Source organism: Oryctolagus cuniculus, chromosome 17, assembly GCF_051225735.1.
Source record: "Oryctolagus cuniculus isolate XC-2025 breed Fujian yellow rabbit chromosome 17, ASM5122573v1, whole genome shotgun sequence".
NCBI classification, from domain to species: domain Eukaryota; kingdom Metazoa; phylum Chordata; class Mammalia; order Lagomorpha; family Leporidae; genus Oryctolagus; species Oryctolagus cuniculus.
Genome location: NC_142883.1, coordinates 64,134,548 through 64,159,484, shown reverse-complemented (window position 1 = coordinate 64,159,484; position 24,937 = coordinate 64,134,548). Strand labels below are relative to the sequence as shown.

General features: G+C 40.0%; 1 long non-coding RNA gene across 1 annotated transcript in view; it reads left to right on the top strand.

Moving 5' to 3' along the window:
- The window catches only part of LOC149121298 (uncharacterized), a 134,639-nt gene that overhangs the window by 64,146 nt on the left and 45,556 nt on the right, over nucleotides 1-24,937 (top strand). The window contains exon 2 of the long non-coding RNA XR_016223715.1: nucleotides 19,957-20,068. This is a non-coding gene — a long non-coding RNA (uncharacterized LOC149121298). The remainder of the gene's footprint in view (nucleotides 1-19,956; nucleotides 20,069-24,937) is intronic.

Below are 24,937 nucleotides of genomic sequence, written 5' to 3'. Positions count from 1 at the left end.
AGGTATATTATTTGCTTTATTCCTTAACACTTCTCAAACCATGCTTAGTATATTAGGCTTATTTACTAGCCCTGTGCTTTCCTATGACTTTGAAAGAAGTAACCGCTTTTATGTGCTAGAGCCCTCTTATCATTTAGGACTGAGCACGTCGTAGTTACACAATATATACTGTAAAAGTGAGTAAAGCATTTTACATCACACTAGATTTAAAAGGCAGTGATGATTTGCATTAGGTATGTGGATTAGATTGGGAAGATATTTTTGGGGCTGGCGCCGGGGCTCAATAGGCTAATCCTCCACCTGCGGCACCAGCACACGGGGTTCTAGTCCCAGTCGGGGCGCCAGATTCTGTCCCGGTTGCCCCTCTTCCAGGCCAGTTCTCTGATGTGGCCAGGGAGTGCAGTGGATGATGGCCCAGGTGCTTGGGCCCTGCACCCCATGGGAGACCAGGAGAAGTACCTGGCTCCTGCCATCGGATCAGCGTGGTGCAGGGCGCACCGGCCATGGCGGCCATTGGAGGGTGAACCAACGGCAAAAGGAAGACCTTTCTCTCTGTCTCTCTCACTGTCCACTCTGCCTGTCAAAAAAAATAATAAAAATAAAAAAAGATATTCTTGGAATACATGAAAATGCAGCACACATAAATAAAGTGACATAAAAAACAAATTTTTCATTTCGTGCCTCAATTCCTTCTTTGGTCTGATGGTCTTAGAAATCATTTCCTAATATAAATACCATGATTAAGTAAGTTGATGCAAAAAAATTTGTGAAGTAGACTTTATAGTTCTAATAGGTTCTAAATAAAAACATATTTATGCTTTTCCTTGAGTTTTTTACTTTATTTACTTCATAAAGTCTGCTAGACAGGCTATTAAGAAGTTTGATAATGATCCTCTGAGCTCTGCAGCCTGGATGATGTTTAATATTGTTTTCAATACATCGTGGTCCTGATAATATCAGGGAATTTTGACCAAGGATATCAATGAAGGAATGAGTGTTGCTCTTAAAGCTAGGGGCAGAGTTGAGCCATTAGGAACAGAGATTACAGATCTGTTTCAAACATTTTAAAATGCGCACTTTTCTTGCATCATCATGTAACACACACTTTGTAAAATCATCTCCTAAAAAGAGAACACAGATTTAATTTAGTCTTTTTTTCTAACTTTAATTGGTATTGGCAATATAGTTCAGAAATGGTTCCTTCCTCTCTGTGAGTCCTCAGCAGGGATATGATACTGTATCAGTGAAACGACATGGCAGGTTTTCAGTAGCTTCTTGCTTGAACTTTCCTGCTTATCCTGGCCTTGCCTTGTGAGCATTTAAGCCTTGGAATATCCCCCGGCAGGGTCTTGGGCAGCACAACAGAGCAACTTGATCAGCTGCAGGTAGTCCTTATTGCTCTCATCGGGACTATAGGGGCAGCAGGTTCCCTTCTGTCTGTGCTAATGACCCACCAGGCAGGGTCTCTTGTGGATCCTTCTCTGTGGACTCGAAAGGAGAGTTGGGATGCTGAAGGGATCTATTAGGAATTGGTGTTTCATTGGGGACAATTGAGTTGAAAAGTTTTGGCGAAGAATAAACACTGGCCCAACCTTTACTTCAGGAGCACTTGCAGTTTGGAAAGGGTGACTCCCTGGCAAAATGCCATTGCCATACTTCCTGTCTTTAGCTCTAAGTACTCAGAGAAGGATTCTGTTTCTCACTTAAAATCTAAACAAGTGTTTGAGTTTGTTGAAGAACATGGTTCTTCAAAAGAAGTTGAATCCAAAACCTGTAACAGGGGCTCGCGCTGCGGCGTAGTGGATAAAGCCACCACCTACAGTGCTGGCACCCCATATGAATGCTGGTTCGAGTCCAGGCTGCTCCACTTCAGATCCAGCTCTATGCTATGGCCTGGGAAAACAGTGGAAGATGTCCTTGGACCCCTGTAGCCACAGGGTAGACCTGGAAGAAGCTCCTGTCTACTGGCTACAGATCAGCGCAGCTTCAGCCGTTGCAGCCATTTAGTGAGTGAACCAGTGGTTAGAAGACCTCTCTCTCTGCCTCCCCTTGTCTCCCTAACTCTGACTTTAAAATAAACAAATAAATCTTTTTAAAAGCATACAACATATTTTCTAATCTAATATTAAGAAAAAGCAATTTAAAATCACCTAAAAATCTGTGGAGATCCAAGCTGGCTGAACAGCATACACTGAACGCCACACTGACCTGAACAGCAGAAAAGTACCAGGAAACCAAGGAAGGTACATATTTCCAAGGAACTGACAGCCATAAATTCTCATTTGAGAAGTGGCAGAACGGAACAGAGACTCCGGTACAACAAGGAAATAGGAGAGGAAGGCAGCTGTGGCTGGCAGGTTTACTGGCCACACCCTGCATCTAGGAAGCCAGCAGCTGACTGGGAGTCAGCATCTTCCTAGAGCAAGGTATAAAGAAGTTGCCAGATGTCCTGTCATTGGAATTTCACAGTCCTTCACTGACTTAAATCCAGCCAGGGGAGCTGACCGGGGTCTGAGCAACTACTTGACTTTGAAAAAGGGAAGCCACCATTGCATTCCTCCCATCCCCATTCCCCCAGAAGAACCAGACTCAATTGAATGTGCAGATTCAGGGTGGATCTCGGTTCTAACTTTGTAAACAGCAAACAGTTTCCACTGCTACCAAATGCAAGTAGAGCCAAAGTCAGAGAAGATTACAGTGTGGAGAGCAGGCTCCCTGCATTCTCCAACTGTGAGAGTTTGGGGTATAAAGATTGGGCTACTCATTCTACATGATCCTGGCTTGTTCCCCTCAGCATTGTGAGGCTAGCATCATCACCAGCATATAAAAAATAGTACCCAGCCTGCAGAAGTTGCCTCTGCACCTCCTATCACACAGTAATGGGAGTCCCATGCACAAACCCCAACATCAGCCTTGCATGCTGAAGGAAAACTGACAGCAGCTCCATCCAAGCCTCTCAAAGCCACAACTGTTGCAGTTGGTATTATAATGTTTCAACTAACTTGCACACACTGATGATGTCTTGAGAGCTCTTTTTTTCATTTTTTAAACTTTTATTTAATGAATATAAATTTCCAAAGTACGGCTTATGGGTTACAATGGCTTCCCCCCCATAACGTCCCTCCCACCCGCATCCTTCCCCTTTTCCACTCCCTCTCCCCTTCCATTCACATCAAGATTCATTTTCGATTCTCTTTATATACAGAAGATCAGTTTAGCATACATTAAGTAAAGATTTCAACAGTTTGCTCCCACACAGAAACATAAAGTGAAAAATAATAGATGCTTTTTAAAATGATGATGAAATCAGATCAGACCTATTGTCATGTTTAATCCCAGTGAGAGTCAAGTTGGGAATTGCTAATTTCTTCTTTTTTTTTAACAGAAGATCAGTTTAGTATTCATCAAGTAAAGATTTCAACAGTTTGCACCCCCATAGAAACACAAAGTGAAATATACTGTTTGAGTACTCATTATAGCATTAAGTCTCAATGTACAGCACATTAGGGACCGAGATCCTACATGAGGAGTAAGTGCACAGTGACTCCTGTTGTTGACTTTACAAATTGACACTCCTGTTAATGGCATCAGTAATCTCCCTATGCACCAGTCATGAGTTTCCAAGGCTATGGAAGCCCCTTGAGTTCTCCGACTCTTATCTTGTTTAGACACGGTCATAGTCAAAGTGGAGGTTCTCTCCTCCCTTCAGAGAAAGGTACCTCCTTCTTTGAAGACCTGTTCTTTCCACTGGGATCGCACTCACAGAGATCTTTCATTTAGTTTTTTTTTTTTTTTGCCAGAGTGTCTTGGCTTTCCTTGCCTGAAATACTCTCATGGGCTTTTCAGCCAGATTGGAATGCCTTTAGGGCTGATTCTGAGGCCAGAGTGCTGTTTAGGGCATCCGCCATTCTATGGGTCTGCTGAGTATCTCGCTTCCCATGTTGGATCACTCTCCCCTTTATTTATTCTATCGGTTAGTATTAGCAGGTATTAGACTTGTTTATGTGCTTCCTTTGACTCTTAGTCCTTTCATTATGATCAACTGTGAACTGAAATTGATCACTTGGACTAGGGAGATGGCATTGGTACATGCCACCTTGATGGGATTGTATTGGAATCCCCTTGAGAGCTCTTTCTGCATTACTGTGGTGCAGCCAGGTGGCTATGACCATCTCCAATACTGGCTGCCTCCCTGGGATATCTGGCACTTGAACCTACTATATCCTACAACACCAGGACTATAATAATCAGCACTAACATCCTCAAACACACTGTGATCTACCCACGGGACATATGAAAGAACCTGCCTGCATTCAATTTCTCTAGAACTTACCTGCCAGAGCAAAACATCCTGTTTACCTTATAGTCACCCTGTAGGACAGGAGCAGGGTTCATTGCACATCACTCAGTCTCGAGATTAGGGTTTTGATGATATGACAAAGCACCCCTTGCGCTCTCCCAGCAGGACCTAGGGCAGGTCCCATGCACGTCACATAGCCCTAGAAGCACAGCTGTTGATGCCATAAACCATAGTATCACTCAGACTTGCAAGTAGTGCAAGGGGACAGCCCCCTTTTTATCCCTTTGAACCAAGAACAAGGTCCTGGCTATCACAATTCACACCGTTACTCATACCCAACTCTTTGGACACTGAATTTACTGTAGGAAATCCACAATCATCACAATTGCCTCAAAGTCACATCTCACAAACAAACAAACAAGCAAAAACCCTCTGCATACTAAACCACTGTTTCATTGTCATTTTATAAGAAATCACACCAAGGATACACTTTTGGGCTCACCTAGAATCAAACCCAAAGCAACAAACCAAGTGACACCCTGAATTCCATCTAAGAGACATACTCTTTTCAATAATACTTATTCCATAAAGACAAAGGGTCTTTTACACTGGAAGTGCAGATGGCAACATAGAGACACAGGAAACATTAGGAAGCATGATATCGGGGCCGGTGCCATGGCGCACTAGGTTAATCCTCCGCCTGCAGTGCCAGCATCCCATATGGGCGCCAGTTCTAGTCCCGGTTGCTTCTCTTCAAGTCCAGCTCTCTGCTGTGGCCTGGGAAAGCAGTAGAAGATGGCTCAAGTGCTCGGGCCCCTTCCCTCTCCTGGGAGACCAGGAGGAAGCACCTGGCTCCTGGCTTCAGATCGGCCCAGCTCCGGCCATTTGGGGAGTGAACCAATGGAAGGAAGACCTTTCTCTCTGTCTCTCTCTCTCACTGTCTGTAACTCTACCTATCAAATAAATAAATAAAATCTTAAAAAAGAAGCAAGATATCATGACACTTTCAAAATGACATAATAAAAAACACAGCTTAAAAAAAGTTGTAGATGGGCACCAGCATTGTGGAGTAGTGGGTAAAGCTGCCACCTATGAGGCTAGCATCCCATTTGGGCTTTGATTCAAGTCTTGGCTGACACATTTCTGATCCAACTCTCTGCTAATGTGCCTGGGAAAGAAAAGAAGATGGTCCAAGTCCTTGGGGACCTGATACCCACATGGGAGACCAAGAAGAAGCTCCTAGCTCCTGGCTTTGGACTGGCCAAGATCTTGAAATTTGGGGAGTGAACCAGCAGATGGAAGATGTCTCTGTCTTTCTCTGCATCTACCACTTTCTGTGTGTAACTCTGCCTTCCATGTAAATAAATAAATCTTTAAAAAATGAAAGTGAGGAAAACAACTGGCGATAGAATGAAATATTTACTAAAGAGATAGAAATCATTAAGAAGAACTAAACAGAAATTGTGGATATTAAAACTTCAATCAACGAAATAAAAAATGCAATTGAGAGCTTCAGCATCATAATAAACCAAGTAGTAGAGAAGAATTTCTGTTTTGGAGGATAAGGTTTTTGAAGTAACCCCTCAGACAAAAATAAAGAGAAAATAATTAAATAGAATGAAAATATTGTATACAAAATATGAGATATCATTAACAGATCAAATAATTTTATTGTAAGGAATCTTGAAAAAAAAAAGAGAAAAAGACACCAAGAATGCACTATATGAAATGATAGTTAAAACTTCACAAGTTTTGAAAAAGAGACTGACATGTAGATACAGGGAGCTCAAAGGACTGCTAATGACTGACCCATACACAATATTCTCCAATGCATATTGTACTCAGATTGCAAAAAGTCAAGAACAGTGAGAGAATCTGGAAGACAGTAAGAGAAAATCATTAGGTCACATAAAACGGGAAACCAATTAGACTAACAAGAGATGTCTCAGAGGAAGCCATCTCAGCCAGAGGAGAATGCATTGAAATTTTCCAGATCTTAAAAATAAAACAAAACTTCCAACCAAGACCATTATCTTCAGTGAAGTTATCCTTAGAAAGAGCAATAAGGTGTTTCCAGGTAATTAAAACTAAGAGAATTCTCCCCAACTAGACCAGCTAGCTGCTGGAATAAAATACAGGTAAACACTTCAAGACATTGGTGTAGGTGATGACTTCTGTGATAACACCCCAAAACACAGGTAACAAAAGCATGACTAGACAAATGGGATTATGTCAAACTCAGAAGCTTCTGAACATTAAGGGAAATAATTTAAAAAATCCTGCAAGGGCAAGATGGCGGAATAGGAAGGGAGCACATTGATAGTCCCTGCGGGGAGAGACAGTTTAATAAAAGTGGAGATACTGCAGGTTCAAGGAAGAGTAGGGGAGGAAACAGCAGAAGAAACTCTTCCGGAACGCGTGATTCACAGCGGACCTGCGTGGAGAGCGTGGGAGCCCACAGTTCGGGACACCAGCGGCAGACTCAACACACCAGTGCTGGAACGCAAGGTGAGCTGAACCTCAATAGCCCAAGACACCGGCCGGCAAGTGGAAAGAGGAGACTAGAGGGAATGACCCCCCGGGGGGGGGAAGTTCACCAGGCTAACTGGAAGAGAGAGAGAGAGAAAAAAAAGTGACTGGTACGGACACGGGTTTCTCTCTCTCTGCTCACCTCTCAAAGGCGAGCAAGACAAAGAGCAGGCGCCATCTTGGACATACGTCATAAGCAGAGCGACCTCAGGTCTGCACCGGCCCTGAGCCTAGCAGAAAAACCTGACTCTGGGCGGGGTGAATTAACAGGAGATTAGGACCTAATGAATTTGTGGTGCTACTGAACCGAGACTGTGAAAAAAGAGACGGTGGGGGAGAGAACTCACGGAATTCACGTGAGTACTCTCCAGAGATGCTACAATTCTGTAACTTTGGCAACCCAGTGGGAGACTGAAGGAGAATTTGAGCCCACGATGAGGGCAGAACAGATTCCCTGTGTGGTCCTTGGGAAAGAGCTTCCGATCTCTGGCTCCTGTGGGTATATCATTTGCCTGCTAACTACCTCCAACTTCGTTCAGCTGTGTGGAATTACTTCCCTTTTGAATCAAAAAAAGAAAGAAAGAGAGAGAGAGAGATCTACCACGCCTAACCTGGGAGTGTCACCCTTGGCACACCAAACAGAGCTCTCAGGCCACACCCATCTCAAGCCTCTAAGGCTCCATCAAAAACAGACAGTCCACTTAATCTAGAGTCATAGTATAACAAGAAAAAGCACCACAGTGAAGAAACCAAATATCTCCAAAATGCCAAATAACAAACGCAAAAACCGAGGTAATAAAAACAAGAGAGTCACCATGACGCCCCCAAATGAAAAAGACACCCCAATTCAAGATTATGAAGATAATGAGATAGAAGAAATGCAAGAAGCAGATCTCAAAAATTGATAAGAACATTAAGAAGTTCTCAAAAACAAATTCTTGAACTACAGAAATCCTTAATGGACAAGATAGAAAATCTCTCTCGTGAAAATGAAATATTAAGGAGGAATCAAAATGAAACAAAACAACTAGTACAACAGGAAACTGTGATAGTGACGAGAAATCATAATGAAATGAAGAATTCAATAGATCAAATGAAAAACACAATAGAGAGCCTTACAAACAGAATGGGTGAAGCAGAAGAGAGAATATTGGACTTAGAAGACAGAGAACAGGAAAGGATACAGTCAGACCAAAGAAAAGAAGAGGAAATTAGAAATCTAAAACATATTGTCAGGAATCTTCAGGATACTATTAAAAAACCCAACATTCGGGTTCTAGGAGTTCCTGAAGGCATGGAGAGGGAGAAAGGATTAGAAGGCCTTTTTAGTGAGATATTAGCAGAAAATTTCCCAGGTTTGGAGAAGGACAGAGAAATCCTAGTACAGAAAGCTCACAGAACCCCTAATAAACACGACCAAAAGAGATCCTCACCACAACACGTTGTAATTAAACTCTCCACAGTGAAACATAAAGAAAAGATCCTAAAATGTGCAAGAGAGAAACGTCAGATTACTTTCAGAGGATCTCCAATTAGACTCACAGCTGACTTCTCATCAGAAACCCTACAAGCTAGGAGGGAATGGCGAGATATAGCCCAGGTACTATGAGAGAAAAACTGCCAGCCCAGAATATTATATCCTGCAAAGCTATCATTTGTGAATGAAGGTGAAATAAAGACTTTTCATAGCAAACAGAAATTGAAAGAATTTGTCGCCACTCTTCCAGCCCTGCAAAAGATGCTTAAAGATGTGTTACACACAGAAACACAGAAACACGGTCATCAATATGAAAGAAGGTAAAGGAAGGAAACCTCACAGCAAAAGATCACAGGGAATTCCATGCATGTATTAGAAAATATCTTTGGTAAATGGCAGGGCAAAGTTACCACGTATCATTAGTCACATTGTTCGTTAATGGCCTGAACTGTCCAGTTAAAAGACACAGATTGGCTGATTGGGTTAAGGAACAAAACCCATCTATTTGCTGCTTACAAGAAACACATGTTTCCAACAAAGATGCATACAGACTGAAAGTGAAAGGCTGGAAAAAGATATACCATGCCAACAGAAATGAAAAAAGAGCGGGCGTAGCCATCTTAATATCGGACAACATGAACTTTACCACAAAAACTGTTAAGAGAGACAAAGAGGGACACTATATAATGATTAAGGGATCAATACAACAAGAAGATATAACAATTATCAATGTGTATGCACCTAACTACAGGGCACCGGTTTATCTAAAAAATTTGTTAAGGGACTTAAAGGGAGACTTAGACCCCAATACAATAGTACTGGGGGACTTCAATACTCCACTCTCAGAAATAGACAGATCAACAGGACAGAAGATCAACAAGGATACAGTAGATTTAAGTGACACTATAGCCCAAATGGAACTAACAGATATATACAGAACTCTCAATCCTACAGCTAAAGATTTTACATTCTTCTCAGCAGTACATGGAACCTTCTCTAGGATTGACCACATACTAGGCCATAAAGGAAGGCTCAGCAAATTCAAAAGAATTAGAATCATACCATGCAGCTTCTCAGACCACAGCGGAATGAAGCTGGAAATTAGCAACTCAGGAATCCCTAGAGCATACGAAAACCCATGGAGAGTGAACAACATGCTCCTGAATGAACAATGGGTCATAGAAGAAATTTAAAGAGAAATCAAAAATTTTCTGGAAGTAAATGAGGATAACAGCACAACATACCAAAACTTATGGGATACAGCAAAAGCAGTGTTAAGAGGAAAGTTTATATCAATAGGTGCCTACATGAAGAAATTGGAAAGGCACCAAATAGATGAGCTTTCAATTCACCTCAAGGATCTAGAAAACCTATAGCAAACCATACCCAAATCTAGTAGGAGAAGAGAAATAATTAAAATCAGAGAAGAAATCAACAGGATTGAATCAAAAAAACATTACAAAAAATCAGAGAAACGAGGAGCTGGTTTTTTGAAAAAATAAACAAAATTGACACCCCATTGGCCCAACTAACTAAAAAAAGAAGAGAAAAGACCCAAATCAATAAAATCAGAGATGAAAAAGGAAACGTAACAACAGACACCACAGAAATAAAAAGAATCATCAGAAATTACTACAAGGACTTGTATGCCAGCAAACAGGAAAATCTATCAGAAATGGATAGATTCCTGGACTCATGAAACCTACCTAAATTGAACCAGGAAGACATCGAAAACCTAAACAGACCCATAACTGAGACAGAAATTGAAACAGTAATAAAGGCCCTCCCAACAAAGAAAAGCCCAGGACCAGATGGATTCACTGCTGAATTCTACCAGACATTTAAAGAAGAACTGACTCCAATTCTTCTCAAACTATTCAGAACAATCGAAAAAAAGGGAATCCTCCCAAATTCTTTTTATGAAGCCAGCATCACCTTAATTCCTAAGCCGGAAAAAGATGCAGCATTGAAAGAGAATTACAGACCAATATCCCTGATGAACATAGATGCAAAAATCCTCAATAAAATTCTCGCCAATAGAATGCAACAACATATCAGAAAGATCATCCACCCAGACCAAGTGGGATTTATCCCTGGTATGTAGGGATGGTTAACATTCGCAAATCAATCAATGTGATACAACACATTAACAGACTGCAGAAGAAAAACCATATGATTATCTCAATAGACGCCGAGAAAGCATTTGATAAAATACAACACCCGTTCATGATGAAAACTCTAAGCAAACTGGGTTTGGAAGGAACATTCCTCAATACAATCAAAGCAATCTATGAAAAACCCACAGCCAACATCCTATTGAAAGGGGAAAAGTTGGAAGCATTTCCACTGAGATACCTTACACAAAAATCCATTCAACATGAATCAAAGACTTAAATCTACGACCTGACACCATCAAATTATTAGAGAGCATTGTAAAAACCCTGCAACATATGGGTACCAGCAATGACTTCTTGGAAAACACCCCAGAAGCACAGGCAGTCAAAGCCAAAATTAACATTTGGGATTGCATCAAATTGAGAAGTTTCTGTACTGCAAAAGAAACAGTCAGGAAAGTGAATAAACCCACAGAATGGGGAAAAATATGTGCAAACTATGCAACAGATAAAGGGTTAATATCCAGAATCTACAAAGAGATCAAGAAACTCCACAAAAACAAAACAAACAACCCACTTAAGAGATGGGCCAAGGACCTCAATAGACATTTTTGAAAAGAGGAAATCCAAATGGCCAACAGACACATGAAAAAATGTTCAAGATCACTAGCAATCAGGGAAATGCAAATCAAAACCACAATGAGGTTCCACCTCACCCCAGTTAGAATGGCTCACATTCAGAAATCTACCAACAATAGATGCTGGAGAGGATGTGGGGGAAAAGGGACACTAACCCACTGTTGGTGGGAATGCACACTGGTTAAGCCACGATGGAAGTCAGTTTGGAGATTCCTCAGAAACCTGAGTATAACCGACAGAATGGGAAAAAATATTTGCAAACTATGCAACAGATAAAGGGTTAATAACCAGAATCTACAAAGAGATCAAGAAACTCCACAAAAACAAAACCAACAACCCACTTAAGAGATGGGCCAAGGACTTCAATAGACATTTTTCAAAAGAGGAAATCCAAATGGCCAACAGGCACATGAAAAAATGTTCAAGGTCATTAGCAATCAGGGAAATGTAAATCAAAACCACAATGAGGTTTCACCTCACCCCGGTTAGAATGGCTCACATACAGAAATCTACCAACAATAGATGCTGGCGAGGATGTGGGGGAAAAGGGACACTAACCCACTGTTGGTGGGAATGCACACTGGTTAAGCCACGATGGAAGTCAGTTTGGAGATTCCTCAGAAACCTGAGTATAACCCTACCATACAACCCAGCCATCCCACTCCTTGGAATCTACCCAAAGGAAATTAAATTGGCAAACAAAAAAGCAGTCTGCACATTAATGTTTATTGCTGCTCAATTCACAATAGCTAAGACCTGGAACCAACCCAAATGCCCATCAACAGTAGACTGGATAAAGAAATTATGGGACATATACTCTATTTTTTTTTGTTTTTGTTTTTGTTTTTGTTTTCTCTTTTATTTAATGAATATAAATTTCCAAAGTACGACTCATGGGTACTCTATTGAATACTATACAGCAGTCTAAAACAACGAAATCCAGTCATTTGCAACAAAACGGAGGAATCTGGAACACATCATGCTGAGTGAATTAAGTCAGTCCCAAAGGGACAAATATCATATGTTCTCCCTGATTGGCGACAACTAACTGAGCACCAAAGTGGAAACTTGTTGAAGTGAAACGGACACTGTGAGAAACAGTGACTTGATCAGCTCTTGTCCTGACGGTTGATGTACAATGTAATACTTTATCCATTTTAGTATTTTTTTTTGTTCTAGTACCATTGATTGAACTCTGTAATTAACACACAATTGTTCTTAGGTGTTTAAATTTTAACTGAAAAGTGATCCCTATTAGGAATTTGGAAAACTTTATTTTGAGTGAAATAAGCCAATCCTAAAGGGACAAATACCACTTGTTCTCCTTGATAGGTGTCAACTAACTGAGCACCAAAAAGGAAACCTATTAAAGTGAAATGAACACTATGAGAAACGGTGACTTGATCAGCCTTCACCCTGACTGTTGATGAGCAGCTAAATATGTTATCCCTCTTAGTATTTTTTTGTTTGTTCTACTTAATACTATTGGTTGAATACTGTAATCAATACACAATTCTTCTTAAGTGCTGAAACTTAACTGAAAAGTGATCGCTGTTAAATATAAGAGTGGGAATAAGAGAGGGAAGAGATGTGCAATTCGGGACATGCTCAAGCTGACTTGCCTCAAACGGTGGAGTTAGAAACATACCAGGGGATTCGAATTCAATCCCATCGAGGTGGCATGTACCAATGCCATCTCACTAGTCCCAGTGATCAATTTCTGTTCACAATTGATCATAATGATAGGACTAAGAACCAAAGGGATCACATAAACAAGAATAGTGTCTGCAAATACTAGCTGATAGAATAAAAAAGGGAGAGAATGATCCAACATGGGAAGTGAGATACACAGCAGACCCATAGAATGGCAAATGTCCTAACAGCACTCTGGCCTCAGAATCAGCCCTTAAGGCATGCGGATCCAGCTGAAATGCCCATGAGAGTATTTCAGGCATGGAAAGCCAAGACACTCTGGGGAAAAAAAAACCTAAATGAAAGATCTCCGCGAGTGAGATTCCAGTGGAAAGAATGGGTCATCAAAGAAGGAGGTACCTTTCTCTGAAGGGAGGAGAGAACTTCCACTTTGACCATGGCCTTGTCTAAATATGATCAGAGTCAGTGAACTCAGGGGGCTTCCATAGCCTTGGCTGCTTATGACAAGAGCCTACGGTGATTACTGATGCCATAAACAAGAGTGTCAATTTGTTAAGTCAGCAACAGGAGTCACTGTGCACTTACTCCTCATGTAGGATCTTTGCCCTTAGTGTTCTGTACATTGAGATTTAATGTTATAACTAGTACTGAAACAGTATTTTTCACTTTATGTTTCTGTGTGGGAGCAAACTGTTGAAATCTTTACTTAATGTATGCTAAACTGATCTTCTGTATATAAAGAGAATCGAAAATGAATCTTGATGTGAATGGAAGGGGAGAGGGAGTGGATAAGGGAAGGGTTGCAGGTTGGAGGGACATTATGGGGGGGAAGCCATTGTAATCCATATTCTGTACTTTGGAAATTGATATTCATTAAATAAAAGTTAAAAATAAATCCTGCAAGAATACTGATAGCGATTGTATCTAACATGTAAATGCAATTGAGAAAAGCATTCTATTTAAATATGTTGATATTTATATCCTTTATAGGCCAGCGACTTGAGCCATTTTCTACTGCTTTCCCAGGCCTTAGCAGAGAGCTGGATCAGAAGTGGGACTCTAGCACCCATATATGATTCCTGCACTGTAGGCAGCGGCTTTACCCATTATGCCACAGTGCTGGCCCCTATTTATTTATTTTATTTAAAAGGTAGAATTATAGAGACAGGGAGACATAGCAAGAGAGGTCTTCTACCCACTGGTTCACTTCCCAGATGGCTACATTGGCCAGGTCTTGGCCTGGCTGAAGCCAAGAGTCAGGAGCTTCCTGGTCTCCCACCTAGGTAGAGGGGCCCCAAACACTGCTTTCCCAGGCACATTTCTTTGCAGAAAGATTTGAAGAGATTATGGCTATGAATCTTCAAAAGATAAATTAAACAAACAAAACAAGAGAATACATTCAGAGAACCAAGGAGGCTCAAAAAGAACCAACACAACAAGGCATGCCAGAGTAAAAATATGGAGAAACCAGCTGTCATCATCTGTTTGGGCTATGATGACAGAAAACTGAAGACTGGATTTCTCATGAACATAAGTCTATTTTTCGCAGCTCTGGGGCCTGAAAAATCCATGATCAAAACTCCTAGGAACTCACTGTCTGGTGATGGTCTCCTCCCCAGGTCGTGAAGGGCATCGTCTCACTGTCACTCACCCAACAGAAGAAAGCAGGAGCCCTCTGGGCTTCTACACAGGGCACAAATCCCATTCATGGGGCTCCGCCTTCATGAATCATGGAATTCATGTGCAGTCATATTTGCATTTCTCTCACCAGAGTAGAGATCATGTTCCAAGCCTTGTACAACAAGAGAGAAAATTTTAGAAGAAATCTTAACAATTCCTACTATAGATTTTTTAATCTGGATTCCAAATTTTCATATTCCTCCCAATTGCAAACTAGATTTACTTTCTCAAAAGAATTTCAAGTCTCCTCATCAGCTCAAGCGCAAAGTAGCATCACCTAAATGTAAATCTTAACATCTCATCAGCTCACTGTCCAAAAAAGACCTAAATCTGATACGCATATTGTTGAAAATTGATCCTATAAATTCCATCCTCTCCATCTATAGACTTCAGAAACCAAAGAGAAAAGAGTTATTTTCCTCAAGGCTCCTAGCATGCATTAGAGAGACGGATCCAGGATAGCGGTCACTCGGCTTTGTTAAAAAAGGATGAGGTTGGGAGGAAAGGTGCATCACTGGCCCACACCAGTCCTGACATACAGTTAGGAAAACATATGGTTCTTCCTAAGTCTCAAGGCTTCAGAGTGATCCTTCGTGGATTTTTGGCTCCATTCTCTGGGCTCGGGACTCTGCCCTGTAAGTTGTTCTCAGATTTCCTTTTCCACGACAGGTTGCACGTATCTGTGCCTGAGCTGCATCTGACAGGCCTGCTTCCTGTTGGTGAAATACTGGGTGCCCAGAAGTCCCCTTTCGTTTTGTACTCTATTGATCCTTTTCAATAAAAGCCAATAGTTTTTCTGCCAGTATAATCTTATAACTACCTTGTGGGCCTTCCATGGCTTTTACTGGTTTTCACTGTATTAGACAAAAGGCACATCCACAAATCTTTGAAGATAACCCCTTCTCCATCTTTGGCTCCAGCCCTTAAGCTTCCTGGAATTCCTTTGTTTTGGATCTGAAGATATGTGGAGCACATCCTTATCTTTAAAAAGCACTCTTTCTTCTTCTCTCTGTCTCTCTCTCTCACTGTCCACTCTGCCTGTCAAAAAAAGCACTCTTTCTGTGATTTCACACTTTGTCCTTTTGATCTCTGTAAGGCTTTAGCCCAAACTTGCACAATCACACTTTCAGCCTTAACTTTATGTTACCCTTTTGTCTGTTATTCATGACTTCCAGTATCTGTAGCCATCTAAAAAGGCTGCCTGGAAAGGATGCATTTTCTTTATGAGATCTTTATCATTCAATTCAATCTTTTTAAAATAGAAGAATTTTCAAAACTAAAAAATGTAATAGTATGACAACAATTCAAACAGTGGATATGGAATTTAAAGATGTTAATTTTGATAAAAAATTTGAAATGCATACATAGCTTCTGTGTAATACTCATTTGAAGATCCTTGAATGCATGGATTTCAAAATTTTTGCCATTAAATAAGTCTCTTAATTCCACCTCCCCAAACTTTTTGAAATACCCTCATGGAATAATCACTTGGTGCCCTTGTGTAATTATTCCCCAAATAATATAAGCAGCATGCAAGCTTTTTTCACTTCTTTTTCTTTGCATTTTAATTTTGTGATTTTTAAGCAGTGAGATGACACATTATTTCCTCCCTTTTTCACTTTTCTCCAAGTCCCCAAGCAGTTCTGAGCTTTGCACTCTCTAAGGAGTGGCATGGAAGACTGTGTATGTGGCAAAGTGGCTCATTTATCTCAGAGGGACCAGAGATGACTGACAGTATTGAGATTCATCATACATCATTCTATTCAACATGGTTCAATGGGTGATTTCATCTCCATTCTTGACTGGCAACCGTAGATGTCAATAAGTAAAATATTCAACAGGTAGAGGTTTTGTCTGTACCATTTCGGGCATATGTGAAACATGTAAAATCCTGGAAAAAATGCCCACAGGCCACATTCAAATTTTGTGGCAAATTTAATCTTTATTGTGCTGAAAACAGCCAATTCTGAGGCCACGAGAGAGAAAGTCTCACAGCCTTGGTTTCAAAAGGCTAGTAACTCTCTTCCCTCACGCCCTGAGAAAAAAGATGTGACTAGCCAAAAAAAAAAAAAAAAAAAAAGGCTAATTGAAATTCTCATGATTTCTGAGATATTTCTTCAATTTTGATATAGCCACAGTTCTGAATTTCTTGTTTCTAAAGTTATTTCAGCTTATTGCTCTTGTAGTTAATTTTTCAGCATGAACTTCTTGCACATGAAATAATAACTCCCTTGTTTTTACATTTATACTTCCTTTTTCTCCGATCTAGTAACAGAACAATGTAAAGCAACAGTGACATTCATCATCTGTTTAAGTAAACTTTGATTGTTTTGCTGTGATTATGAATGAGAAAACTACAGGCTCACTTTGTTTTAAAGACTTATTTATTTATTTGAGAGGTAGAGTTACAGACAGAGAGAGGGAGAGACAGAGAGAAAGGTTTTTCATCTGCTGGTTCACTCTGAGCCAATCTGAAAACCAGGATCCAGGAAATTCTTCAGGGTCTCCCATGTAGGTGCAGTTGCCCAAGTAATTGGACAATCTACACTGTTTTCCCAGACCATAAAAAGAGAGAGGGGTCAGAAGAGGAGCAGCTGCAACATGTGGGATGCAGGCGCTAAAGGCAGAGGCTGAGCCTACTACGCCACAGTGCCGGCCTCCTCGTTTCACTTTTTATGTTCATGTTTACCTCGGGTTAGCTGACTATACTCTTTCTGACCTATACCAGGCCATAGGCAAAAGGTATGGCCTTTAGATTCACAGTGTCATAGGATAATTCTTTTTTTTAAAAACTTCTTATTAAAAATGAACTTCTTATTAAAAATTCTTATTTTAAACTTTATTTTTTATAAAATGCATTTGTAGAAATGTTTCATTAAATACTGGTCCTACAAAAATAAAAATAAAGCAAACATACATGTTACATATGTTACTTAGACATAAACACACATTATTTACAAGTTCAAAAATTCAAAAACTCCAGCAAGTTTCTCCATGATTCTCAACAAATCTGATAAGTAGAGGAAACAATAATAGCACAAATACACTACACAATATGCATATTTTTGTTTTTGAAAAATTAATCAATACAAATATATGAACACGGGGCTGGCGCCATGGCTCACTTGGTTAATCCTCCACCTGCATCCCATATGGGTGCCGGGTTCTAGTCCCAGCTGCTCCTCTTCCAGTCCAGCTCTCTGCTGTGACCCAGGAGGGCAGTGGAGGATGGCCCAAGTGCTTGGGCCCTGCACCCACATGGGAGACCAGGAGGAAGCACCTGGCTCCTGGCTTCAGATTGGCACAGCGCCGGCCATAGCAGCCATTTGGGGAGTGAACCAATGGAAGGAAGAACTTTCCCTCTGTCTGTCTCTCTCTCTCTCTCACTGTCTATAACTCTACCTGTCAAATAATATACATATATATGAACACAAGAAGTGTGGGAGTATACATTCTAAGAGCAAAGTTTGGTTTCCTATTTTATTCTAATTTTCCAAACTAGACCCTACTGGAAATCATCCAATCCTTTCCACTCAAATCACTTTGCTTAAAGCATAACACGCAAACTGGTAAGAAGAGGAGCAAACGAGTCTGTAATTCCATTGTCATCTCTGGTATTAGGAGCTATCTGTATTCTACTTTGCTTTACTAATTTATTTAGTATTTAAAATAGTCCAGGCTGGCGCCATGGCTCAATAGGCTAATCCTCTGCCTAGCGGCGCCAGCACACCAGGTTCTAGTCCTGGTCGGGGCGCCAGATTCTGCCCCGGTTGCCCCTCTTCCAGTCCAGCTCTCTGCTATGGCCAGGGAGTGCAGTGGAGGATGGCCCAAGTGCTTGGGCCCTGCACCCCATGGGAGACCAGGAGAAGCACCTGGCTCCTGCCATCGGATCAGCGCGGTGTGCAGGCAGCAGCACGCCAGCTGTGGCGGCCATTGGAGGATGAACCAACTGCAAAAGGAAGACCTTTCTCTCTGTCTCTCTCTCTCTCACTGTCCACTCTGCCTGTCAAAAAAAAATAGTCCAAAGTCATAATTCATTTATCAGGCACTCTCTTTTTGTGAGGTACTATTAATTAGTTTCTCCATGTTAACTGATAATGGTGATATTGGAGATTAATTTATGAGTTAGTCTGGTTATTGCTGAGTCGCAAGCTTCCTGAGCTACATTATATTGCATTTCTTTAGTACTGTCATGTTCTTTTTCCATTGAGTATACTTTGGTAAATTTGGGTTATGCTGAGTTTCCTGATTTAGGTTCATAAATTATTATTTTTTAAAGATTTATTTATTGTACTGAAAGTCACAGTTATACAGAGACAGGAGAGGCAGAGAGAGAGAGAGAAAGAGAGACAGAGAGAGCGAGAGAGAGAGAGGTCTTCCATCCACTGCTTCACTCCCCAGAAGGCTGCAACAGCCAGAGCTGAGCTGATCTGAAGCCAGGAGCCAGGAGCCAGGAGCCTCCTCTGGGCCTCCCACAGGGGTGCAGGGGCCCAAGGAATTGGGCCATCTTCTACTGCTTTCCCATAGGCCCATAAATTATTAACTGGAGTGCTGGAGATATTACCTAAGCCCTGATTTTTTATTATTTGTTTATTACACTTGAGATAAACCCACTTTACTATGAAGTTAAATGATACTGTGAAGACATCATTTCCTACTATGTGTTTAAGACATGATAAACACTTAAGTGGGCCAGTGCCGTGGCTCACTAGGCTAATCCTCCGGGCTGACACACAGGTTCTAGTCCCGGTCGGAGCGCCGGATTCTGTCCCGGTTGCCCCTTTTCCAGGCCAGCTCTCTGCTATGGCCCGGGAGTGCAGTGAAGGATGGCCCAAGTGCTTGGGCCCTGCACCCCATGGGAGACCAGGATAAGCACCTGGCTCCTGCCTTTGGATCAGCGCGGTGCGCCAGTCACAGTGCACCGGCTGCGGTGGCCATTGGAAGGTGAACCAATGGCAAAAGGAAGACCTTTCTCTCTGTCTCTCTCTCTCTCTCTCACTGTCCACTCTGCCTGTCAAAAAAACAAAAAACAAAAAACAAAACACTTAAGTAATGACTTATACGTCTTTTTTTTATTTAAAAACTACTGACTTTTTCATTTTATCTATTTGAAAGGCAGAATGATGATAGATAGATAGATACATAGATAGATCGCTCTAAACCATTCAGTTGTCACTTGTTTTTTACTCTAAAATAAGTCACCGTCTATAACATTCCAAAAATTACATAAAGCTAATAGAAAAATTCCAGTAATTTAAACTTTTCTTTAATTCCTTGAAGTGGCTTGATATATGAATTGTATTGTTAGTTATCTCTATACCTTGATTTTACTGTCTGTAAGAAGATGACAATACCAGGAAGCTCTCTCTACCTCATACAATTTTGAATTAGCCAGCTGAAGGAATGCATACATCATCCCATGTCATGCTTTATAAAGCATGAAGTTAGGATAATGAGGTGGTGAGAGCATGAGCTTGGAGGTCAAACCTGTCTGGGTCCCCTGGCTGCCCTGCCATTTAATAACTGTGTGCCACTGAACACTGTGTAACTGCTCTGCATTTCAGATTCGTCATCAGGAAATATCATGCTAATGAATAACTCCAGAGATGTCTGTGTGGATTAGGCCAGACAATGCAGATAAAGTCCTTGGCACGGAGTGCAGAGTGGCGCACAAAGGTAATAGCTCAGTAGAGTAGTTGTATTCATGTTGTTAGAAGATTATAACTACAAGTTGTTTCCCCAAGGATTTTTTAAAGTTCCTGTTTCCAAGTTAAAGAATATATCCCCTCACTTATGAATAAAAAACCACTCAATTTTAAAATGCTTTATTTTAATTATAAAGCATCTTCAGGAGTGTCAGAATTGGATGTCTCCTGGCTGTACTTGGACATCCATGCATCCATGCAGTTGATTTGCAGCCATCTGTAGGTTCAGAGTGCCTTTTACCTAAACAGATCAAGGGCACACGCTGCTGGTCCCGGTCGGTGGTCTGGCATCACAACCACTTAGCCTGCTCTTTGTCCAAATCTCACATGGCAAGGATCTTAGATAACCCCATTTCTGTAAACTTTCTAATAACAATTCACTAAGTGGCTAGATCAGTGACTTGGAATTATTCTGGGTTTTCAGTGAGCAAACACAGCCTGGGATAACTCTAAGTTTTATTTTTTTCTGAAAGACTATACAAGAAATAAAGGAGTATAAAGTGTTCTCACTGGCAACAACTTTAATCATTGCTTAGCTAGGTACAAAATCCACTCAGGAATTCTTTAGAAATTTGATGGTTATTGACAAAAATATATGTGTCTCCAGCAACCCTCCAGAGATGCCTGTATCTATTTCCCCATTATTTCACAGCCAAAGTGAAGCAGCCACCATTCCTTCAAAGTTCTCTTTCACTCCTATTAATTTTGTGGACTTTGAGGAGTCATGGCTTTAGTTCACTTCTTCATACCACTCTTATTTTATTGTTGTATCATTCATTGACTCCGTGTTTGCTTTAGACTTAAATCCCTTGTAGTCAATCTCTAAAATAGAGTCTTTAAAAATATTTAATTGTACTTACTTGAGAGGCAAAGATACAAAGATAGGTAGAGAAATGGAGAGATGTCTCTCCTCTGCTGGTTCACCCTCCAAAACCCTGCCACAATGAGGTCTGAATCAAGCCCAATACCCTCTGCTTGTGGCGCCATCATCCCATAGGGCGCCAGGTTCTAGTCCTGGCTGCTCCTCTTCCAGTCCAGCTTTCTGCTGTTGCCTGGGAGGGCAGTGGAGGATGGCCCAAGTTGGGCCCTGCACCTGTGTGGGAGACCAGGAGGAAGCACCTGGCTTCTGGCTTTGGATCGGTGCAGCACCGGCCATGGCGGCCATTTGTGGGGGGTGAAGCAACGGATGGAAGACCTTTCTCCCTATCTCTCTCTCTCTCTCACTGTCTAACTCTGCCTGTCAAAAAAATATTACCTTAAATCAACTTCAATATTAAAATAATAATTTAATTTAATAACATTACAGTTTTAAGTTAGAAAATTGTGCATTTAGTACATTATATTCTCAGCTTAGTAATTCGTTCTATTTTATGTTTATTTAAAATAAATCTTCTATTTCAAAACCTCTTTCCCTAGAACAAAGTTTAATAAATCAAATTTATGAATAACATCTAATCATAGAAAACATTATTTGTCATTTAAAATATTAACTAAGGTGGAATATTTTCAATTTTTGTGTTAAAAATAGTCTATTTCACACTAAAATTTACTTGTAAATATCTGTACCTTATTATCTTTGGATTAGATTCTGATACTAGATCCTACAACATAAACACTCTCATATGTTTCTAAATATTTGAGTCACAATTTTAGGTCAGAATTCATATATTACAATCCATTTTGTAGCCCAAACAACAAACAACAGTTTCAGACTTATCCAATATTATTTGCAATATATATTTTGCCTAAACTTGAACAAAATATATAAAAAAGCTGTTATATCATTCAGTGTATTCCTTTCTTTTATTCAAATCAATACCAATTGCTAATATTTTCTATTTTGCACACATATATAAAGAATATTTATTGGAAGACTTGAGTTCAGTGAGTCAGGGGAGATTTCTGACAATCGATGTCTTGAAATTGATCCTTAATTTTAGCATGCACTGTAGATCAATAATGAGTCAGTGCAGCATAAAAGGTGATTCATGAAAAATTTATGATTAGATAAATTAGACTTCATTAAGTCTAAAATATCTTGTTTTCAAAAGACACTGTTAAGAAAATGGATACATAAGCTTTAGAGTGTGATAAAATATTTGTTAAGAATGTATCTGACAATGAATTTTGGAAGACAATGTATAAAAATCTGTTAAAGCTAAGAAAGCACCCAACTGAAAATTGGACAAACTATATGACCAGACTTCCTAGCAAACAGGACACAAGTCTTGTGGGAAGTGGTGTCACCTCCACTCACAGGGAGTATATACCAAGACCCACAGTGGACATTAGAAACTCTGCAGAATACTAAAGCCCATATTGTATTTTTCCTATTCATTGCTATCTATCATGAATTTTAGTTTATAAGTTAATCAAAATAATAGATAACAATAACTAGTAAGTATTGAACAATTTGGACAAATACTATAATAAAAGTTGTATGTACATGATCTTTCAAAATAAGAGGGTACTTAAGAGGACCATGGAAAAATAGTTAGAAAAGGTAAGTATATTTTGGTCCAGAATTAGAAAGATATTCAAAATAGAAATATATTTATATTTATATTTATTTTCTAGTGCATATTTTCCATTAACTTTTTCAAGATACTTCATATGCATGAATTTCAAGTATTTTATATAAAAATAAAATTGTTCTTTTAATTATATTTTCTACAGTCTCTTTGAAGTACCCTTGTATCTTGTCCTGTACTCACTCATCTTTCTTAACTATGTGAAGTGATACAACGTCTAGATGACAAGATGAAATGTCAGCATACATCTGAGAGCTTAAAATACACACCTACATTATCTTATGATCTCTGTAGCACAGGAGTCCAGCATCTCTTGGCTGGGTCCTCTGCTTCTGAGTCTCTTACTAAATTGCTGTTGTTCAGAGCTGGAATCTCCTGCAAGGCTCAGCTGATGAAGGATCCACTCCCCAGCTTACTGTAGTGTTGGAGGGTGCAGTTGCTTGCAGATTGCTGAATCGAAGGCCCAATTCCATCATCAGCTATTGCCAGAGTCTTTCCTCATTCTTTTGTTACATTACTTTGTATCCTATTGAGTAAATGAATACAGTAAATTCTACCTGCACTAATAAATAGAGGATTACACAAGGAATCCAGAAGGTTGGAGGATGCCTGCAGATTATTGGAGACACTCAGCCACAAATCGCAATCCATGGAATAACTGGAAATTTCACACAATGCTTGTGGAAAGTAAAATAGTATTATCACTTTGTAAAAGACATTTTGGCAGTTCCTTATGATTTTAAATGTATACCTACCATATAACTCAACAGACATCATTTTCTTGGCATTTTCATAGAAGAAATAAAGGCACAAGTGCTGCTGCAAGAAATTTTACAGTAGTTGTACGTACAATAGACACAACTTGGAAACAACCCAAGCAGCCATGGATGTACAGAAGACGAAACAGTCTGTAGCATGCTCACACTCAACAAAAAATGCAATGAACAACTGGTCTATACAAGATGAATGATGAAAAGATTCTGAGTGAAGTAAGCTAGAGTTTAAACAATACTTATGGTATGATTACATTTTTATAAAATTGCATGAAAAAAATTGCAGGGATTGAAAGCAGAAGAGTGACTGACTGCGCGGGGATGTGTAGAGACTTGGTGGTGGTGGGGTGACAGGAGCGATTGTGAAAGGACATGAGAATGTGTCTGGTGATAGACCTGTTCAATTTTTTGCCTGTGGTGGTGATTTCATGGAACATACGGGAGATGAAATAGACACTTTCAATGTGTGCAGTTTAATGTGTCTCATTTCATATAAAACATGGCTACCTTGAACTGAATCTCATTTCTTGTGAGTGACCAATTATCCCTTTGTAAACAAATATAATCTGAAGCATTAGCTAAAATCTGCAGGAGGAGGTCTCTTTCCTCCCAGTTCTGGAGAATCAAGAGCATGGTGTCAGAGTTGGCTTAGCTCTGGTGAGGGCGCCCTTGGCTGCACCCTGTCCCAACAGAAGGCAACATGGTAGGAACAAGTGAGAAGGAAAGGTCCCATGGCAAGTCAGGAGGTCAGAGACATAGATGGCTCAAGGATCGCTTTTTTAAAACAACCCACTCTTTTAAAGCATCTCTGGGACAGTTGCTTTAATTCCTTCTGAGGGCAATGGTCATAATGACCTGTCCACCTCTTAAACCCCTCTCTGCCTCTCCATATGCCACACTGACCACTGAGCTTCCAACACAAGGATCTGTGGAACACAATCACATCAAACTACAGCAACCCCTGTGATTATTTGTTTCTTTATTATGCTTTCCAACATTTCACATAAAACAGAACTTGCCCATTTACATTGCTCATTCCTAGCTTAATTTCTTTTGCTAAGAATTCAGTAGAATTTCTACTGCCTAGAGCAGTACAATGCACATAAATGACACCCAATAAATATTTTGAGAAGACATAATTTTAATATTTTTATCTCCAAAACTGAAAATTTCCTGAGGTATGGATATATTAATAAACTTGATTGAATCTTTCTACAATGTGTACACAGATAAAAACATTGCATTTATCTCATAGTATACACAATTATTAATTTCAATTGAAAATACATAAAATTAAGTGACCTTTTAATTCAGCATTTTACAGGATCAAACATTGCCCAATTGTTTAAAGAGACCATAGATTTTATTAGGGTGATCATAAAGGACACCTCATATTCTGAATGATCTGTATTGATTAATTAATTTCCTAACCTTATATTATTTTCTCTTATGCTTCCCAGTGTAGTAAGAAATAGTAGATATTCTTCAGTAGTTCTTGTGTGTTTGATTTATTTCATACTGTCCTCTTACACTGTC